Genomic DNA, 18374 nt, shown 5'->3' on the forward strand with positions numbered 1-18374 from the left:
AGGGCTCGCGTCAACATTAGGGAGATGTTCCAAATACAAATTTGGCAGATGATACTCACAATTAATTACCGAGTCAATTCTCAACGCGGACCCGTTGACCCGCGGACGATAAGAAGGTGTATCCGAGTTCTTTGATAAGAGTTCCCTGTCGGGAAATTAATTTCAGCCACCGAGAACATTTGGTCCTCGCCGAGCGGGCGGTGTAATTAAGGTTAAAAGGGAGTTTTCATGCCGGGCATGGAAATTGCTTCCTTTCAAAAAAATTGTATCTCTGTGAATCTGACGGCGGCGTTTCACTCCGTCAGTGTGCTCTTTAAAAAAAATAAAAAATGGACTCTGGACAGGAAGCTGCACGGCGTGGAGAGGAAGTAAAAAAAACAACACTGAAAGCAGCTTGAGTCGGCTGAACAATGTTAAATCCATGCAACAAAACACTGAATTCAGCTATTTGGAAAATTTGGATATTGCAGAATACAACGTGTAAGCTTGTACAGAGGCATAGTGTTAACATTGTGGAGGTTATAGTAGAATAAAGCAACGGGTTATTGACCAGGAAACACAAGCGTAGCGCCTTTTTTCCTGTTTCGCAATAGCCGTATAGTACGAGAGGGGAAACAACCATGTAGTATATAACAGTGCACTGTTCTGCAAAGATGAAATTACCTCTAACGCCGCTCCTGCTGCTGAAGCCCACGCTGTTTTATACCCCTGCTCAAGTCGAGACATTGAGGCGAAACAATGGACCTCGTCGGGTGCGCTAACGGCCGCGTCTCGCAATAGCGTGGCGGCTAACGACGCACGCTAAGCCGCGATGTGCGGGTTCGCGCGCAAAAAACAATGCGGCGTCATTCGCGGAGGCTGAGCGCGAGCGGGAAGAACGCTCGGCTGTAGATATTCTTAAATAAGACAGCTGACATGACACACACACACACACACACGGCACCGAAAAAAAAAAAGGTAAAGCTCGCTTGATATCGTCAGGCTGCAGGACGTCGCCGCCAAAAAAGGCGGAGTTGAAGGTTTCCGGCAAACTAGAGGCGCTCAGTCGAACCGCGGCCGACAGGATTTGGCGGATGAAGAGACGGACGGACGGCTATCGATGCCGAACACGTCGCAGCCTTCTCTCTAAGATGTGTCACACCGCGTTGGACTTAAATTCCTCGGCTGAGTCGCCTGTTTTTTAAAGAAGCGGGGGATAAAAATAAGATGTTCGGAAGAGGCTTTTTCAATAAACGAAGACAAGCCGGTGAAGCCTGTTTTGTGTCTGCATTTGAATGATCTTTTTTTCTCTTTTATTGCAGGTGTGTGTTTCTGCAAAGCCGGGTTTATCTCCAGCTCGTTGCTTCTATCAATAAATTGCAGCTGGTAGTGTTAAAAATCAATGAGATGCCCGCTTGTTTTTTTTTTGGTTTTCTCGCACGGTTGTTTGTAGTTCAAAGTCTTCTCGTTCTGACACTATTGAGAGAGAGATTTTTGTATTTCCGTTCTATCCAAAGGTTTAAAAACACAGAGTACCTCTCAGTGGAAGGCCAGCTGACATTTTCAGACTTGTTAAAAGTATTTTATTTTTATTTTTTAGAAAGCACATAATGACACTGTCATGAACACAATTGGCTTTTTTGTCTATTCAATTTACAACGTGCCATTTAAAAAAAAAAAAAAAAGGCACAAAAGAGCTCATTAAACAGGTAATTTAAGACAACACTGAGCAAACGATTCACAGATATTAGCCTCAATGGCCTGATAAGATGCTAACCGCATCCCCTGCTGTGCGTGTGTGTGTGTTGGAGTGTGTCAGCCTCTTAGGCCTCCATGCCCCTTTAACCACGGGGTCGACCCCCTGCGGTGCCTTACGTCTTAATCACCCCGGGGGGGCGGCGAGCGGGGAGACAATGCCTCGTCGTATACGTGTCAAGAATCCTGTGTTTATGCACGTGTATTTATGTTCCGCCTCTGTTGTGGTCTGGCAGCGGCGGCGGCGTGTGAATTAAATCCCCCACCAGCGTGCCCTCACCAGAAAATAAGGACGCCATTTTTTTTTCCTTTCCCTGCAGCGGTGGGGAGGCTGGTGAAGAGCGTGACCTTGCTCCGAGGTTTCCTTCCTGCACACCTGATTGCTCTCAGCAGCAAAAAAAAAAAAAAAAAAAGGGAATATCAGACGCGCGCCTCATGACGGCCGGGTGAGGGGAGGAGGGGTCACGGGAGGTCACGTCATTAGTGACATCATCTTTCTGCCTCGAACACACTTTTTACCCAGAAACCATCCCCATCATTTTGTCTCTCTCCAGCTAAATGCTTTGCGGCGCGCTGTCCAGATAAATGCACCGCTCTCCCTCTTTCTCGGCTTTTTTCTTTCCTTTTGTCAGCGGCTGAAGACTCTTCTGGTCCCAATAATGATCCTCGAGCAGACTCAAAGTCAGGATTCTTTTAAAAAGAGAGTTTTGCATTGCATACGGATACCTCCGCTGTGTCTAATTGACATTGTTATCTCTTCTCAGCAGGACCTTCCATTAGCCAGAGGCCCACGTGTGCATGAGCACAACCTGGAGGGATGTATTGTTGTACATCCCCCCACAAGATGATTGATGCATTTAAATACAAAAGAATATATATGAATTACACGTTATCAAATATTAGTGTGAATGAAAACCAATTATGGCTAATGGATTGTAAAAGATAAGCTGGAGAGCGTACGCTCTAAACTAAACTGACCCCGGACGGCGGCGTGGGGAAAAGGAAGTGCACGCTAATGCGCTCGCTGCGTGAAACATCTCAGAAATGAAGGCCGCATTACAAGGAGGATCTTTTTAGTGACAGTGTGTTTTTGTCCATTGCTGGTTGCAGCTTTTGTTTTTTTTTAAACGAGACGTTGCTGCGTTGATCCCCTTCAAGTAAACCAGATTGCTCCATCTGACAAAAACTAACATGTGCAATCACTTCGTTAAAACAATGCAAATAAATTTATATATGTGCAAAAAATAACTCATATTTGGCAAAAAAGATGACCAAGGAAGCCGGTTGGATCCCTGTTTTCTCCCCATAGTTTCATGTTGAAGTGTCCTTGAGCAAGGCACTGAAGCCCCAGAGCTTCACAGCAGCACAAAGCTCCTTCATTACTAAGGATTATGGGTAAAATGCAGAGAATAATTCCCACACTGCGGGATTAATAAATATGGAAGCCGATTTCCACCACACAAAAAAAATGGAGAACCAAAAAAAACATTTTATTTTTTTGGTCCTTTTTTTCGTTGACGAACTTATGACGAAAAAAAAATAAAAAAACATTTTTTTCTTTGGTCCTCTTTTTTTGGGTGTGGCGGAAATGGGCTTCTATAAAAAAAAATATACATATATATATATATATATATTTTTTTTTTAAGAAACCGCATCTCCCCTGCACCCCACCTGTAATACCTCTGCACCCCACTAGAGGGTCGCACCCCACAATTTTAAAAACCACTAAATTAAACCAACTACATCCTCTGCAGATAAATCCGTAATAATAACGGCTTGCAGCGCCGTGCCTTAAACTAGTGGCCATATTTGGAGACTAAAGTCTTTCCTAACAGTATTTTGACATCTCAAACCAAAGGCTTCTTACTGTGGATCTCATCAGTATAAAAAAAAAAAAAAAAAACGCCAGATTCAAAAACATCCATTTGTTCTTGTCGATAAGCACGAGTCCCACAGGTTCCCAGTCAGTCATCAAAAGATGCGTCCCGGTTGTCGCGTGGCACGCCGGCCCTGCAGCCGCCGCCGCCCCCAAACAGCTGCTCAACATAATGAATACAGACAGAGAAATGAGACCTGCACGGCGCGTATCAAATTATTAATGAAAGTCATAAAAGTTTTAATGTGCGGCCCCAAAGTCAAAGTTAGTCCAAGACAAAAAGTGGGACTTCTTGTTCAGCCACACAAAAAAAAAAAAAAGAAAAAGAAAAGGTGACCACTTTGTTTTATTAGCATTCAGCGGCACACGCCTCGCTGTAATTTACTGCAACTCCTCAACAGGAGAGACTGAGCTTTCCCTCTCTCATTAGAGGTTGCAGAGTCCCCTCCGGTCTTTTATTCCCTCCCTCCTCCCCCTCCTGAACCCGTCTTCCACACCGACTGCAGCAGGTCGGCCGGGCGGTTGATGGCGCCGCCGTCCGAGTGGCTCAGCGCGCCACCAGGAGACCCGCTCCCCTCCTCGCGGAAAGCTTGTCATCTATCGTTACCGGAGGAGGCCTTGAGGATGATTCCTGCAGACGGCTCCGGCTCACCGTCTGGGGGCCCCACAACGCGAACAACACACTGCCGGGCGAACCGAGGTGATGATGACCATTACTGCCCAAGGTGTGTGGTAAAAAAAACAACCGCCGATGTGTTGTGTTCCAGCGTGAATTCAGGAGGCAGAGCACTGGGTTCATTTGTGTTTCTTTGTGATGTGTCTTCACTAAAACAATGTCATTTCTTCTTGTTCTCACACTGTTGTGATGATTCAGAGCTCATTCACACCCAGAGTGTCTGAAGAAGCTTGAACTCTTGTTTTTTTTAGTCAAAACAAGAACAGCTGCACAACAAACAAACAAAACTAAGTATTTCAATAGATTTTATTTCATAAATTTCTCATGAGTTCATTAGTTTGTGTCTCCCTGGTGTCGCTCATCTCTGGAATCAAACGTTCGGCACAAGAACGCGACCTTGAACCGGCGACGCGGGAAATACCGACAGTCGACATACACTCACACACCGCGGCGTCGCTGGGAAAAAAAAAACAAGGCGAGCCGCAGGTGCGATGGCAAGGTGAGACTCGTGAACGCAGCAGCACGGACCACCGCAGCTTGAGCGGGACTCTTTCTACACCTGAAGCCCCCCCGCTGTGAGGGGTCGAACCCCCCCGGCAGAGAGCGCACACATAATGAGTCCTGCTCATCAGTGATGCATTGACCCAGGACGGACACACACACACACACACACACACACAACGCCTCCCCCCCTCCAACCTGCCTGTGGCGCCCTGGTTTCCGCGCCGAGGGATCAAAAAGGCAGCATGTCGCTCTAATCAGCCCCCGCAGCGGGAAACCCCATTAATTCAATTCCATCAGCTGTGAGCGGACCACCAGAGGGGTCCGCACATTCCTGGGGTCCCGCCGTCCGCGAGTAATCCCATCTCCCAATGACCCGGGATCAGACTCTAACCCCCGTAATTGCTCTGAGAACGATTTTTTTTCTTCTTCCTATTTGATAGAATTGCGAGGAGGAGGAGGAGGAGGGGGGAGGACGACGACGACGAAGAGCGACATAGCTCATTTTCCCCCGAACACGGCGGGGAAGTCAAGCAGAATTAATGACGCCGTATATCAAACGACTCCAGACGATCAACCCCCCACTAAACTAGGCCGACGCCGCCGAAACAGCCGCACAAATAGAGCCGCGTGGAAAAAAAAGATCAAGCGCTGCCCGGTGGAGAGGAATTTATCGGGTTACATTTAAACACAATGCATCACTTTTCATAATAAAAAATGGCAGCTTCTGCGGTAAACAATGAGGCAGGCTTGTATTTTATTGCGCGTTTGTATCCCCGCCGTGCGGCATGATAGAAATGTTTATCAGGACAGGAGGTAATGAGCTTTTTCCCCCGTATCTTACCGTACCTTTGGTCTCCGGCGGATGGGAAAGCTCATCACAGACCAATCGGATCTTTTTTTGGAGTCTTGCCGTCTCCACCTGCAGGAAACAATTACAGTGGGTGAATTAGGGCGAAGCTTCAAAAACACAAAGTTAAAATGAAAAAAAACATCTATAAATCCCTGAAAATGTCGCGCGTGCCATCTGTTAATGAGAAAATATATAATAATCAAGCATCTTTCACTGGAAAGGAGTAAAAAAAGCTAAGCCTTCAAGTGTTGAACAATCCACATCAAGAGATTTATTAGTGTAATCTTTGGCTCCGCGGAGACAATCGCTACCGCGTGAAACCCATCAATAACTCTCCAACCGTCCAGAGAGAACATCAGAGGTCAACCCCGGATAATTCAACAGAAAAAAGGTCAAATTGAAGCCGTATGGCGGCGGACGTGGAGGGGGAAGCGCCCAGAGATGTCTTGGTGGCAAATGAATGCCTGATTGAAAGAAAATGACTTCAATTACATGCAAAGCTGAAGGCTCCGCTGCTGCCGCCGCCGCTTCTTTTTTGTTTAAAAGACGACGACAAAAAGGGAGAGGGTTCGCTTGGGAGACGACACTTCAAAGGCCCTCATTGTCGAGACGCAACAACGGCGCTGCTGTTCGTCAAGAAAGAAAGAAAGAGGAGGAGACGCGGCGATCATCCGACTCCTCGGCGGCGGCAGCCGTTGGAAGTCACCACATGGCGCTCCGAGTATGAAAGAGCCTCGTTTTGGGGGAAATCGGTGTACGAGGGCGGATCTTTTTTTATGTGTGCGTGTTGAAACAAGTAACAACAGAGAAACCTGCCAGACTTTGACACATCACAGGAAATGAAAGATGATATCGTGGCAAAACTAAAAAACACAACTTTTGATGTATTTCTCTTATTCAAAATGTTCCGTTATGACATTTCCTCTGCAGATGCATTTATTTATTTTAAAACAGTGGAAAACAAACAAATTCAGGTCGAATCCCCTTCGAAAATTAAACCACTTGCTCTTCAACTGCGACTTAAACGATCGTACAAAACGTAAATCCTCTCGTAGATCGGGGTCGAGATACCGCTTTCCTCTCGGGAAGCGGACTCCATCACCCAGAATGCAAAGCGACCACGTTGAATTCCTTTAACAGGATTAACTGCTTCTTCCTCTTTCCCCCGTCTTTTACCTGCACGTTGAACCCACAGCTGGGACTAAAGCCTGTTCATGTTCGCTCTGGGGGTTTTATCAGAGTGCATTCTGGGAAATGATGTTCTACTTACTGAAGTAGAAGCTTCAGGTGGGAGTCAACTTTATTACAGCCACTTCATTAGGATGAAGAAATTAATTAAATCAAACGTTTTGTTGTTTGAGACTTTATTTTGATCACACTGGCTCCGTCACAAAAAGGCCAATTGGATTTTATTAATTATTGCATGTTTTTATATCATATTCATAAAAGAACGTTCATGATTTTTGAAGCGTGAATGCAAAAAAGCATAAGTAAAGACGTTATGAGTGATGACGTGCGGTCACATTTGGTCACTTGCTAGCAAACTCCTGTAAGAGAGCAGCAAGATTCACAAGAGGGATATCTGCTGCTGTATTTTATGGTAGAACAAGACATTAAAATCTATCGGATCATATTTCAAAATAAAAGTGCATGTAAACTTAAAGAGTCTTTCAGCGAGGCACCGACAGCGTACCATCTGCGTTTGACGTTTCAAAAAAGACGAGCAGCTACTTTTCTAAGCTCTAATCCTGAAGTTAGAGCTACGGGCAGCCAAAAGTTATTATTTATTTAAAAAAATAAACTTTAAATATCTGCTCTCCCTTCAAAAGAAAATACACAGAGCGTTCTCCGGATGGGAGCAGCGCCATATGTCTGAGGAAAAGGAGACGGGGGAACATATTGGATGCTCGTTCATCATGTTTTGCTGACTCTACTTCCAACACACACACACACACACACACACACACACAGTAGATACATGTACATGATTCCATTTATTTTTTGTCAGAAAAAATAAAGCAAAAAAAAAGGTGAAAATCGGTCATGTTTTTGATTCCTAGAAAAAAGAAATCCGATTTCCAATGTGATGATTGTGCAAGAAAGGAAACGGCTCGCTAGCCAAATGTTCCTCAAGAGGATGATAAAAGACAGTAGCCCGCTGATATGAAACCAATTCTTTCCACCATCGCTTTATGGAGCTAAAACGCGGCTGCTGTTGCACGGAGAGCGACTCTGAAAAGTCTGACATATGGTTATTTATGTGCCGCCGTGAGAAATAATACCAAGTTAAATCTCATTAAAAGTTAGTGTCCAACTGTGCATACATTGGAAAATATGCACGATAAGTTGTGAGCATTACTCTTAAATACATTTAACCTCTTTATGAAATGACAAAGTATGATCATAATTTAAAAAAACACTCGCAAGACAAACTTGTAATGACATGGTACTCTGTAGAAATGTGCAACGGAGTGTGGCTTTAGTGGGGGAAATAATTAAAAATCTTATTACGCTGCAGATGCGACAGTTCAGAGCCGCGATGTAAACAAAACCTGAAATATTGTTGCTAGAAAATGAGCCGAAAGCCTCCAGAGGAAACACGTTTACTTCACCTTGAAATTAGAGATGTTTTCCTCAGTAACTCCACACAAAGTAAAACCATTAACTACCTCGTGGACTTCTCCCCATAGAGTCATACTTCCTCTCCTCTTCCTCTAATTAACAGCTTGCGTGTCCGTAATGATAAAGAAAATGCAGATAGTCCAAAAAAAAAAAGATTTAAAATGAGAAACCGCCGCCGTCGCAGATAAATACGTCAACGTGAGCGACGATAACGCCAGAAAATGTTTTTAAAAAAAACAATTTCCCCAAGTTATCGACAGCGACCGAAAGAAACAGTTTCACACGAGAAGCAGGAAAAAATAAATAAAAGTTCCATCATGGTAATTATTGTAAACTCGTCACATCGGAGCGCAGCAATAAATCATCTGTGTAATTATCGATTGATTGAAGGAGCTATCTGAAAGTGTGAAAAAACCCTTTGGAAGTGCAATACATCAACTTTAATGGCGTTTCTTAATCAGAGCGCTCAGCAATCAGCGGAGACCAATTAGGGCACGAGAGATAGAGCCGCCATTAATAATCAAACTCGTCTGCTCTCGCGTTGCCTCCCGCTCTCAAAAAGCTGCTGGAGAGCTTCTTTTAAATGGCCTAATGATTTCAGGAGGATGAAGTATTGTCCTGATATTCAGGATTTGGGGGAAAACGTCGCTCAAGTTGTGACGGCAAAGACGTCTGACGTGACCACGACTCTGAAGATCTCTGGTGAAAAAATAAAAAGACTTCTTCCTCTCAAAGCGCCAATGAGTTCATGACCGAGGAGGGAGGGAGGGAGGAAGAAAGAAAGAAAGGAGAAGAAGGAAAAGGAGAAAGAAGAAGAAAGAAAGAGGGAGAAAGAAGGAGAGAAAGCAAGGAGAAAGAAAGAAAGATGGAGAAAGAAAGGAGGGAGAAGGAGAAAGAAGGAAACAAACAAACAAAGAGAAGGAAAGAAAGGAGAAAGAAAGAGGGAGAAGGAGAAAGAAGGACAAGGAAAGGAGAAAGGAAAGAAAGCGGGAAAAGAGAAAGAAAGACAAGGAAAGGACAAGGAAAGAAAGAAAGAAAGGGGAAAGAAAGAGGGAGAAGGAGAAAGAAGGAAAGAAAGAAACAAGGAGAATGAGAAGGAAAGAAAGGAGAAAGAAAGCGGGAAAAGAAAAAAGAAAGACAAGGAAAGAAAGAAAGAGGGCGAAGGAGAAAGAAAGATGGAGAAAGAAAGCAGGATAAGGAGAAAGAAGGACAATGAAAGGACAAGAAAAGAAAGAAAGAGGGAGAAGGAGAAAGAAGGACAAGGAAAGGAGAAAGAAAGAAAGAAAAGGAGAAAGGACAAGGAAAGGAGAAGGAAAGAAGGAGAAAGAAAGAAAGAAGAAAGAAAGAATAAGGAGAAAGAAGAAGTAGTAGAAGAGTCATATCTTGCTCAAGCTGTGAAACAGAGTCTTCAGCTCCGGCGCAGCAGAGACTCACAACATGAAGCAATGAAACAACAAACTATATCTTTACAACTCCACCTTTCAGCAACATCACGGTCACTTTTTATGGCGGCCGAGCGTCTCCGAAAACAGAGAGAGAGAAAAGGCCTTCAACTGCAACACGTAAAGTATGTACATCTATACGAGCTGCACGAGAAACGCTGCCCTTCATGTCCGGCCAGGCAGGAGTTCACTTCCCTCTCCGCTTCCTACCTTCCTTCCCTCTCCGCTTCCTTCCTTCCTTCCCTCCCTCTCCGCTTGCTTGCTTCCTTCCTTCCTTCCCTCCCTCCCTCCCTCCCTTCGTCCGGCTTTCAAGTCCACTCCGACGAGCTGCAGCGATGTCGAGAGGTTAAGTAACGAGGATTTTCTTCCGCGAGCGGAGGCAGTAGAATGAGTAATGTCCCTGCGACGGCTATTTTGTGTTTTTTAAATCCACGATTTCAAGGTCTGCCCTTCTATTAATCCATTAGTCCAAATAATTGGTCCTTTTGGGTTTTAGTAGAGTAAGATTTTTGGTCGATTAGTCAATTCTTTACGTGCGTTTTCCTCCTGAACGCCTTATTTCCGAGAAGCTTTCGGCTCCTTGATTGCGGCGCTTTTGAAGGATTCTTTGTGGAAAGACTATGAATGCACAAATGCATTGTGGGTGGACAGGCTTTCAATTAAAAGCCCCCCAAAAAAACAGCCCCATTTTGAATATCTCTCACCATTCCTCATGTATCACTGGCAACACCTGGAAGGAAACTGTCCGCAGATAAATAAATAAATAACAGCCTGTTTCCATTATTATTCGTCGCCAGATGTCTTGCAGTAATTATTTAATACAATTAATGACCCCGGTCATTGTGCTGCAGGTATTTATACAGCGAAGGTCCACTGCCAACATGAATTAATCAACGCCGGAGTACATGCATCGCAGCGTTAGACGGTTGGGATGCTGGCCAATATTTTATCAGCTAGTCCTTGGAAGAATACAGTCGGTCTATGGCGGCAAACCGGCTGTAAATAGGATGCTAATACAGATGCACATCACACCTCCTGCGAACACATGATTTATGTATCCTCTTAGCTCAAAAAGCCACCTTTCAACTTGCGCTGCTGGAGTATGCAAATCAGACATGGCGGCGAGTCGCCGTTATGTATACTTCCATTAAATGTGAAGTATTTGCATATTCATTCCTTTACAGTTGCAGAATGAGCGGCTCTCTTGAAAAGCGGGGAGGACGAAGAAGCGGCGATATTACTGGACGCAGGCAAACAAAAAACATGTCTGCTGGTTCTCTTAATGTACGATGATTAGATCATTATTTCAGAAGATAACTGCAAAAGTCTGCTCGTTATTGAATATTTAATATGCTTTCTTTTCATGCAACTCAAAGACAAATGACCAAAAATCAAGGCAAAAACTGAAAAGCACAAACTATATAGAGGCACCTCTTAAAAAACGACAAAACCAAAATGTAAAATAGTTGTAATGTACTATGGCTCTGGGAAGAAAAGGGACTGTGAAATGAGTCCAAGCGACTTCAGTGACCGCTGACATTTGTTTTTCCTCTTGAAGTAATTTGAAGTCTGGTTCGCCTCGAGCAGACATCCCACCTCAAAAACCTGCTCCGGCGGGCCTCTCTTTTAAAAGCCACGCTTCTCCTCAAGGCAGATTCAATTATTCAATTTCACATAAGTTATTACATAATACATCCTCGTCCTTCTTGGGGACAAGCTGCTCTGGAGTAATGGCCCCGGTGCATTCTGCTTCTTTTTTTTTTAAAAACAGCACAGGATAGATTTTTGCTTTTTATTATAGATGATGTTTATTCCAAAAAAAAGTAGAGGTAAGATAGTAAAACACACCTTATTAAAATGACTAAGGTTCATAAAGGAGATGCCGGGGGGAGCAGTGGCTGTCAGGCAGAAATACTCCTGCAGCCGGTGGGCTTAATGGGAGGCTGCATGAGGACAACACCAGGCAGCGGTTGGGGCGGCGAGGGACGACGAGATGGGAACCATTTGCCATGTCCGCCCCCTTCCCATCCCCCCTTCCTCCTTCCTCCTCCTCCTCCTCCTCTTCACCCGAGGAGCAAACCTGCAGTGTCATCATATGGGGCTAACAGGCTTAACCCGCCCCCCCCGCAGAGCCGCTCACCAAAAAACAGCAGCCTCCCCGACTGCAGGGGCCTCCAGACGAAGCCCCAACGCAAAGCCTCGGCCCCCCCTTGTGCCCGGACATGTCAAGTGAGTTTAAACCGGTTGCGCGGAGGCGTATAAAAAAGAAAAAGGTCTGGTAATTGCTCCGACTTGCCTTCCTGGGTTGTTTCATTGCATGGAATGACATTGTGCAAAAGCTTTGGGTACATTTTGGGAATTGGGGTCCTCATCTGGTAAGTATGGCCCTTGGTTCTGGCTCTTGGGAGCGAGGAGGGGGTGGACTCTGCTTCATCAGGGCCTCGGCTTTTTGTCTGGCAGCCGCAGCTTTGGCTGCTCTTCCTCTTCCTGGAAAGCATGACTGATGGAGCACATAGAAGAAACCGCCGCGCCGCGAGCTAATGCACGGCCCTCCACAAATGTGGCATGTATGAGCGCTGCAGAACATGGCTGGATTAACCGAAGAGGATGCACTTCAAGGCCGTCAACACCGGCCAATATCTAGTACATTTAGTCAGGAGGGGTTTTTCTTTGGATTGAAAAAGTCAGATAATGGAAAATTAATCAACCAACTATTCTTTATTAAAATGCATCGAAATGTGCTGCTCTATAAATATACAAAATACGAGAATAACACTTGATAAAAATAGCCATTTTAGCATCTACAAAACAGGCTAACGGCTATTTTAAATAGTTCTGCAACTTCTGCGTAGAAGGTCTCGGTTTCAGATTCAGAGAGCTTTTGTTTAAAGGGCTGAAAACAGTGAAAGGGAGCTACTGACTCAACTCTCCATGGATGTAGGAGGTTCACAGCTTAGTGCATTCTGAGGCCATTTGCGTCTCCGTGCGGGGAAACTGCAGGCTTTTTTAGAAACACGATACCAGCATCGCTAGCCCTTCAGTGACTGTGTTAAGAAGGAGGCTACTGAAGAGACTGCCTTTCATAGTTCACTGATCTCCAAAGAGCTCGGGAGGCGCGGCGCTCGCTCGTAGCCTTTTGCCCCGTGTGCATTAGCGAGTATACTGCGCTTTGTAATAACCTCTGATGCTAAATGTTCACCCGCACGGTCGGGCAAAAAGATATCACTGCCACCTGAACGCAATGAGGGAAAGAAGTAAAAGGCTGCAGTGGGAATAGCGTTAAAGATGAAAGATTCACAACCAAGATGTTTTAACCAAGACGACACTTATATCTGTCTTCATGAAGAAAAAAAAAGGTTACACCACAAGGCATAAGTCTGGTTTTTACACACAGAAGCCAACACGGGAAATCAGTATTAATAGAAAATCCAAACTTTAAAGTCACAAATGATTCACAGGTGTTACTTTAGAGGCTTCAATCTGCTTCATCTTAGAATAAACTCACATCCCACCTTCCCCCTTTCACGAGAAACTTGGTATCAAAGCAGCACGCGAGTCAAGCGACGAACGGATCAAATGCCACTATTGCCGTCAAACCTGTTCGTTTTGATGTATCGCTGGCGACATCACGAACCCACCACAAAAGGATAAAACACCGGATCATTTTAAATGAGTTGAACTGAGCTCGCTCCAGCGCCAATTAAGGAGACTTGAGACCGTCGTCTCCGACAGGTAAAAGGTAGTCGGTCCTGCTCTCGTTTGACTGCCGCTTTCGCCGCCTCAGCACGGCTGCTGGAAAAAAGAAAAAAAAAGGGGGAAACAATGCCACCGCCTTGATAAGCATGCTGAACTCAGCGAGTTGCGTGCACCACTTATGTGGCGGTTGCGAAAGGCGCCGTCTCTTAATGCACTGATTAATGGGGAAATTAAAATTACGGTTTTGAAGTGGAAGAAAAACAGGCACAAGCAAAGAACAAGTGCATGCTGTGAAAATGGGAACGTGGGCCCGGTGAGTCTAATAACTGGTGTTGCCAAAGAGCCATACGCAGCACGAAAGCTACTACCAGCAGGCGGTTAGCGTAGCATAAACGGTTAAAAACAGAGGAAAAAGCACACCTGGCTCCTTCCAAGCAGTAATAAAATCTAACCAGCAGCCTTTTAAAACAGTTTGTTTAAGCTGTAAAAACATGGAGGGTTTGTGCAGGACTATGCTAAGCTAACTGGCTGCTGTTGGTAGCTTCATGTCTGCAAAACTGCTGAAAAGGTATCAAACGCAAATTTAGCCTCAATGGTTTTCAATCAGGTTTTCATTGTGCAGTCAAAATCACGTGTAACACACACACACACACACACACAAACACACAATAGATCTGTTCTTGCTCACGTTGCCGTCGGCCTATTATTTCATCAACAGTTGTAAAATAAGCCGCTCTGACCCCTCCTTTTGCGTTTAGCTTTAGCCGCGGTTGTAATTAGCTTCATATCCTTGTGCGAGGTGCAGCGCGACAACATCGTGCACTCCACGGCTTCAAGGAGGCTCTCACAGTCGTCTCGTGGATTAAGGGCCATCTGAAAAATCACAAACAAGAAGAATCGTTCTCCAACGTCTGAGAAGAAGAAACTGCCTAAAAGTGACAGAACAAAAATTATATTCAATAAAAAAAAGTGCAGTTCTGGAAAACACTTGGATCTTTTTAACAATGCAATCCTTTTCCTCCTCGATGTCTTTGTCACCTGATTGCCGTCAGCGCGACAAACCACCAGGATGTGATCACAACGCGACGGATTTAACTGGAGAATTTCTCTTTTTTTTTTAAACACAAATTCCATTAAAAATTTGTCAAAACACAACCGCAGCTTCCACACGCCAGGATCTCACACTCAATTAAAAATCGAGGTTGAGATCCTGACGTGTGGAAGCTGTTCTTTGAAATCCTGCAAGCGCGATCATTATCCCTCCTGCTGCTCCCGACAAACATTTTAGCCAGTCGACAAAGAAAAAAAAAAGGGACCAAAAGAGGTCGCGCTTCTCTGCTGACCTCTGTATTTGTATTACAACTAAACAGCAGAACGACTGCGCACGTGGGCTACTTTGAGCCACCACGAGTCCTACAAATGCAATTACAGAATAAAAAAGGAGTCTTTAAACTTCGAGAGAGTTCATCGTCAAGCAAAAGCCACAAAATCACACACAATTGCGCTTCCTTTTCATTAAGTTGGGGGCGTGTTGGTCCAGATTGGCCCTCGAATGCCCACCGCGCCGCCAGAATCAGCGTAATTGCCGGCAACAATAACACGTTAATATTTCCCCCTTTGGAGAGCGAGTGCAGATAAACAAAAGCACCATTTGTGCATTCTTAAAAAAAAAGGAGTGGAAACCGCTCCATCTCGTCCAAGCCGCTGCATCATTTATGTTGTTCCAAGAAAAGAAAAAAAACACAACACTGAGAAACCCGGCTGTCTCCAGCCATGCTTGTGGAGCTGTGGCAAAGCTTCTGTTCTCTGGACTCCATTAAACTGCACTTCATCTCCAGAGGATCACAACTTCATCCACCCGGCCTACCCAGCGACGCCTGTACTTGCAGCCTTTGGCAGTTGGAGCCGGGCAATATGGAGAAGATCAAACATCACGATATTCCTGACCAAATACCTCGATATCCGTACTTCACTCAAGTGCTGGTGCGAGCTTTTGTTCAAATAATCACCAGTCATGACAAACAGCGGTGTTGTCAGCTCACAAAAGTACATTTCACTGTAATGCAACCTTAAAAAACAGTAAAAGACACCACTAGCGCTGCATTACGAGGTCTAAAAGCCAATGTCTTGTCTCGGTATCCATGTAATATTGATATATTACTCACAATAATACACACAGGCTCGAAATACGAACCCTTTAGCCTGCAAAATGAGCTCTCCCATGAAAAAAAAAAGAAGATAAACGGCCTTGAGCTACAGTATTGTAATATGTCTGTCCGTACACAACAGGGGTAGTTTCTCTCGCCTGGCCTTTGCGAATAGGGTAAATGCCTCGAGGTGATTTCACAATTAATTCCCCGGGCCGAGGCGGTTTCCCGGGCCAACCGACCTCGCGCTCGATACAGAAGGTTTATCCCTGATGGAGTTCACTGCAAAAGAAGCTCGTGACAAACTGGAGAGGAGAAGAAGAAACAATACTTCACTGGAGGTGACGCTTGCCGTGACAATGAGGTTGCGTAGCTTAAAAAAAAAAAAAAAAATGCACACACGCTTCCGTGCATGCTGCTGCGTAACGCTCCACCTTACAGCGAGCGGTTACTCTAAATATGCAGAGACAATTCTCTGTCAGACGGGAGCAGACGAGCAATAAGACCCCTGCTAAACGGCCCCGGCTCTCAGAGGCAAATGCATTGTCTTACCTCGTCGAGTGCAGAGCTCCCCGCCTGTTCAGGAGGGACTAGGACTAAAGCCCCTTAATCCCCCCGCCTTGATTCATGACAGCCTGCGAGGTTTTTCAAATGTCATCAATGGGGAAGTGGGTCCTGCTACCTGCCCCACATGTTAATACGGGAAAAAAACACAGGGGCATACCAGTTTAAGGGATAGGAACCGTACTGCCGGGCGGCTGTCAGTCTATTTATATAGAAGCTATAGCGTAGCAGGCATCTGTGAGGATTGACAGGTGTGCTGATGAGCACGAGTTGATAATAGATTGTGCCAAATATGGGTTCCAGGTTACAAAAAAAGCCCACCAACCTCAAGCCTTTTAGCAAACGCCCCTCTTCACCTGGCGGGGAAACAAACAAAAATCAGCGTTCCCAGACGGGTGGGATTCAGCCGTGAACTTTCTGCACAGAAAAAAAGGCGCCCGCCCGGCGTCCCCTTGTGCAACCTGTGCTCCACTCCACCGCCATGGGTGCAGCCCTTCACTGTAACAACAGATGGGACTTGTGATGAGTAATGCTTTGTCGTCTGGGAGGATGAGTCCCGTGTGCTGCAAGTTAGACACTGTACATCTGTAGACTATAAGAATAGGACTGTATAAATTCACTCTGACACATTGCAGCGTGCAGCACAACTGGGATGCGATAGGAATCGCTTCAAATGCAATCCCAGGCGCTCGTGATGTGGATGGGATTGTTTGTTGTTGGGGGGGATAAGCATGCAGCCATATAGTCAAAGATGCAGTGTAAAGTGAAGCCACATTACATTACTAGTAGTTTACCGGTTGCTTTATTTTGCATGATCATTTTCAGATTAAATCATTTTAATGCATTTTTCACACTATATTAGTCAACTTATGAGGTATTTTACATATTATTTTGGGGAGAAGGAAAAAAAAAAATAGGGCGTTCATCATCTCTTTGTCCTTTCCACAAAGCACAATTCTTCACCGATTTTACCCTCCAAACGTTTCCAGCTTCTGTCACAAGCTCTGAGGCGAGAAGTTAGTTTTTTCTCTCCATCGCTGGAGCGCTTGCGCACAACGTGAGCGCCCCGCACACACACACAAACACACGCGCACACACACACAAACACACCACATTTGGTAGGCTACGGTGCTCGGCTAAGGGAGGTGACAGTGAAACTGACGGTCCTCCTCTCATTCATTCATGATAGGACAAGTGCCCGAGCGGCGTCTTCAACTCCTTGACCGACACGACGCACGTCGAAAAAAAATGAAGCTTATACACACAAACACACACATGCATGCATACAGTGCGCGTGGGGGACTGCCTGCCTCCGCCTCCGCCGCCTGAGCGCTTACCTCCCCGGTCTCTCTCGTCCTCCCCGGCGTCCGTCCTCGTTTTCGCTGCGACGCTGCTGGTTGCGTGTGAATGCCTGCCTTTATCCCCGCAAAGACTGCCGCTGCATTTTACAGCAAAAGCGCACACACATGCACACAAAAAGAAATATTTTTTTTAAAAAGAAAGAACGGACACCACTGTGCGCCTGCTGACGTTGTTCCGCTGGTCGCCCTGTCTCGCGCGCCGCTCCGCACGTCACCAAGTGCGCGGTGGACACAGGACTTGGCACAGCGCGTCTCTCCGTGCTCCCTGCGCGGCAGCGGATCGGAGATGGAAAGCGACTGCTCGGACGGGGCTGGCACACCGTGTGGCCACTTTTTTTCCTCTCTCTCCCTCCCTCTCTTCCCGTGCTGCTCCTCCCCTTTCACTTGGAGAGTCGTCCACACTAGCTCTACAGCGCCTCCCACCCGCCACTGCAAGCCACTGCAGGTGCCGTCCATGCAGGGAGGCGGGCAAGCGGCGGCTTTGTTTCACGCCAGAGCGGAAGGGTAAAGTCGTTGTCATGCTGCACGAGGGTCCTAGGATCATCCGGGGCTGTACCGGGGTGGTTCATGCAGGGTGAGATTGGGCTCCAGCTTTGTTTAATTCTATAGCTGTACAATAACAGTGGCATTTGTAATATGCACCTGCACTAAAAACCCATCCCCAATGGCCATATTGCGTTTTTTTCCATGAGCCACAACCTCTCAAAAGCTGTTCGTTCTTATAGTGCTGCAGTGTCTACAACGCTGCTGCTGCTGTTGCTTTCCCGTCCTACCGGGTAGTTAAATGCTGGTAATTACATTCACTTTGCATCCGGGTGGTAAAGCAGCCCCATGATTAGATGGGAATCAACAGGGCTCACCAAATCACCTACATTGTCCCTCAAGCTGCCCCCAACTACTTT

The 18374-nt window shown here is 45.7% G+C and overlaps 1 protein-coding gene across 1 annotated transcript in view; it reads right to left on the reverse strand.

The window, feature by feature from the left end:
- Positions 1–17736, reverse strand: part of LOC137785930 (kelch-like protein 29) — a 189971-nt gene extending 172235 nt beyond the window's left edge. Inside the window, exons 1-2 of the mRNA XM_068577501.1 lie at positions 17449–17736; positions 5637–5709 (exon numbers count right to left, since the gene is read on the reverse strand). The gene's annotated coding sequence lies outside the window, so the exon portion shown is untranslated. The remainder of the gene's footprint in view (positions 1–5636; positions 5710–17448) is intronic.
- Positions 17737–18374: the final 638 nt, after the last annotated feature.

The sequence above is a fragment of the Clinocottus analis genome, unplaced genomic scaffold (genome assembly GCF_023055335.1).
Source record: "Clinocottus analis isolate CAN_PGR_092001 unplaced genomic scaffold, fCliAna1.0.p SCAF_15, whole genome shotgun sequence".
NCBI classification, from domain to species: Eukaryota; Metazoa; Chordata; class Actinopteri; order Perciformes; family Cottidae; genus Clinocottus; species Clinocottus analis.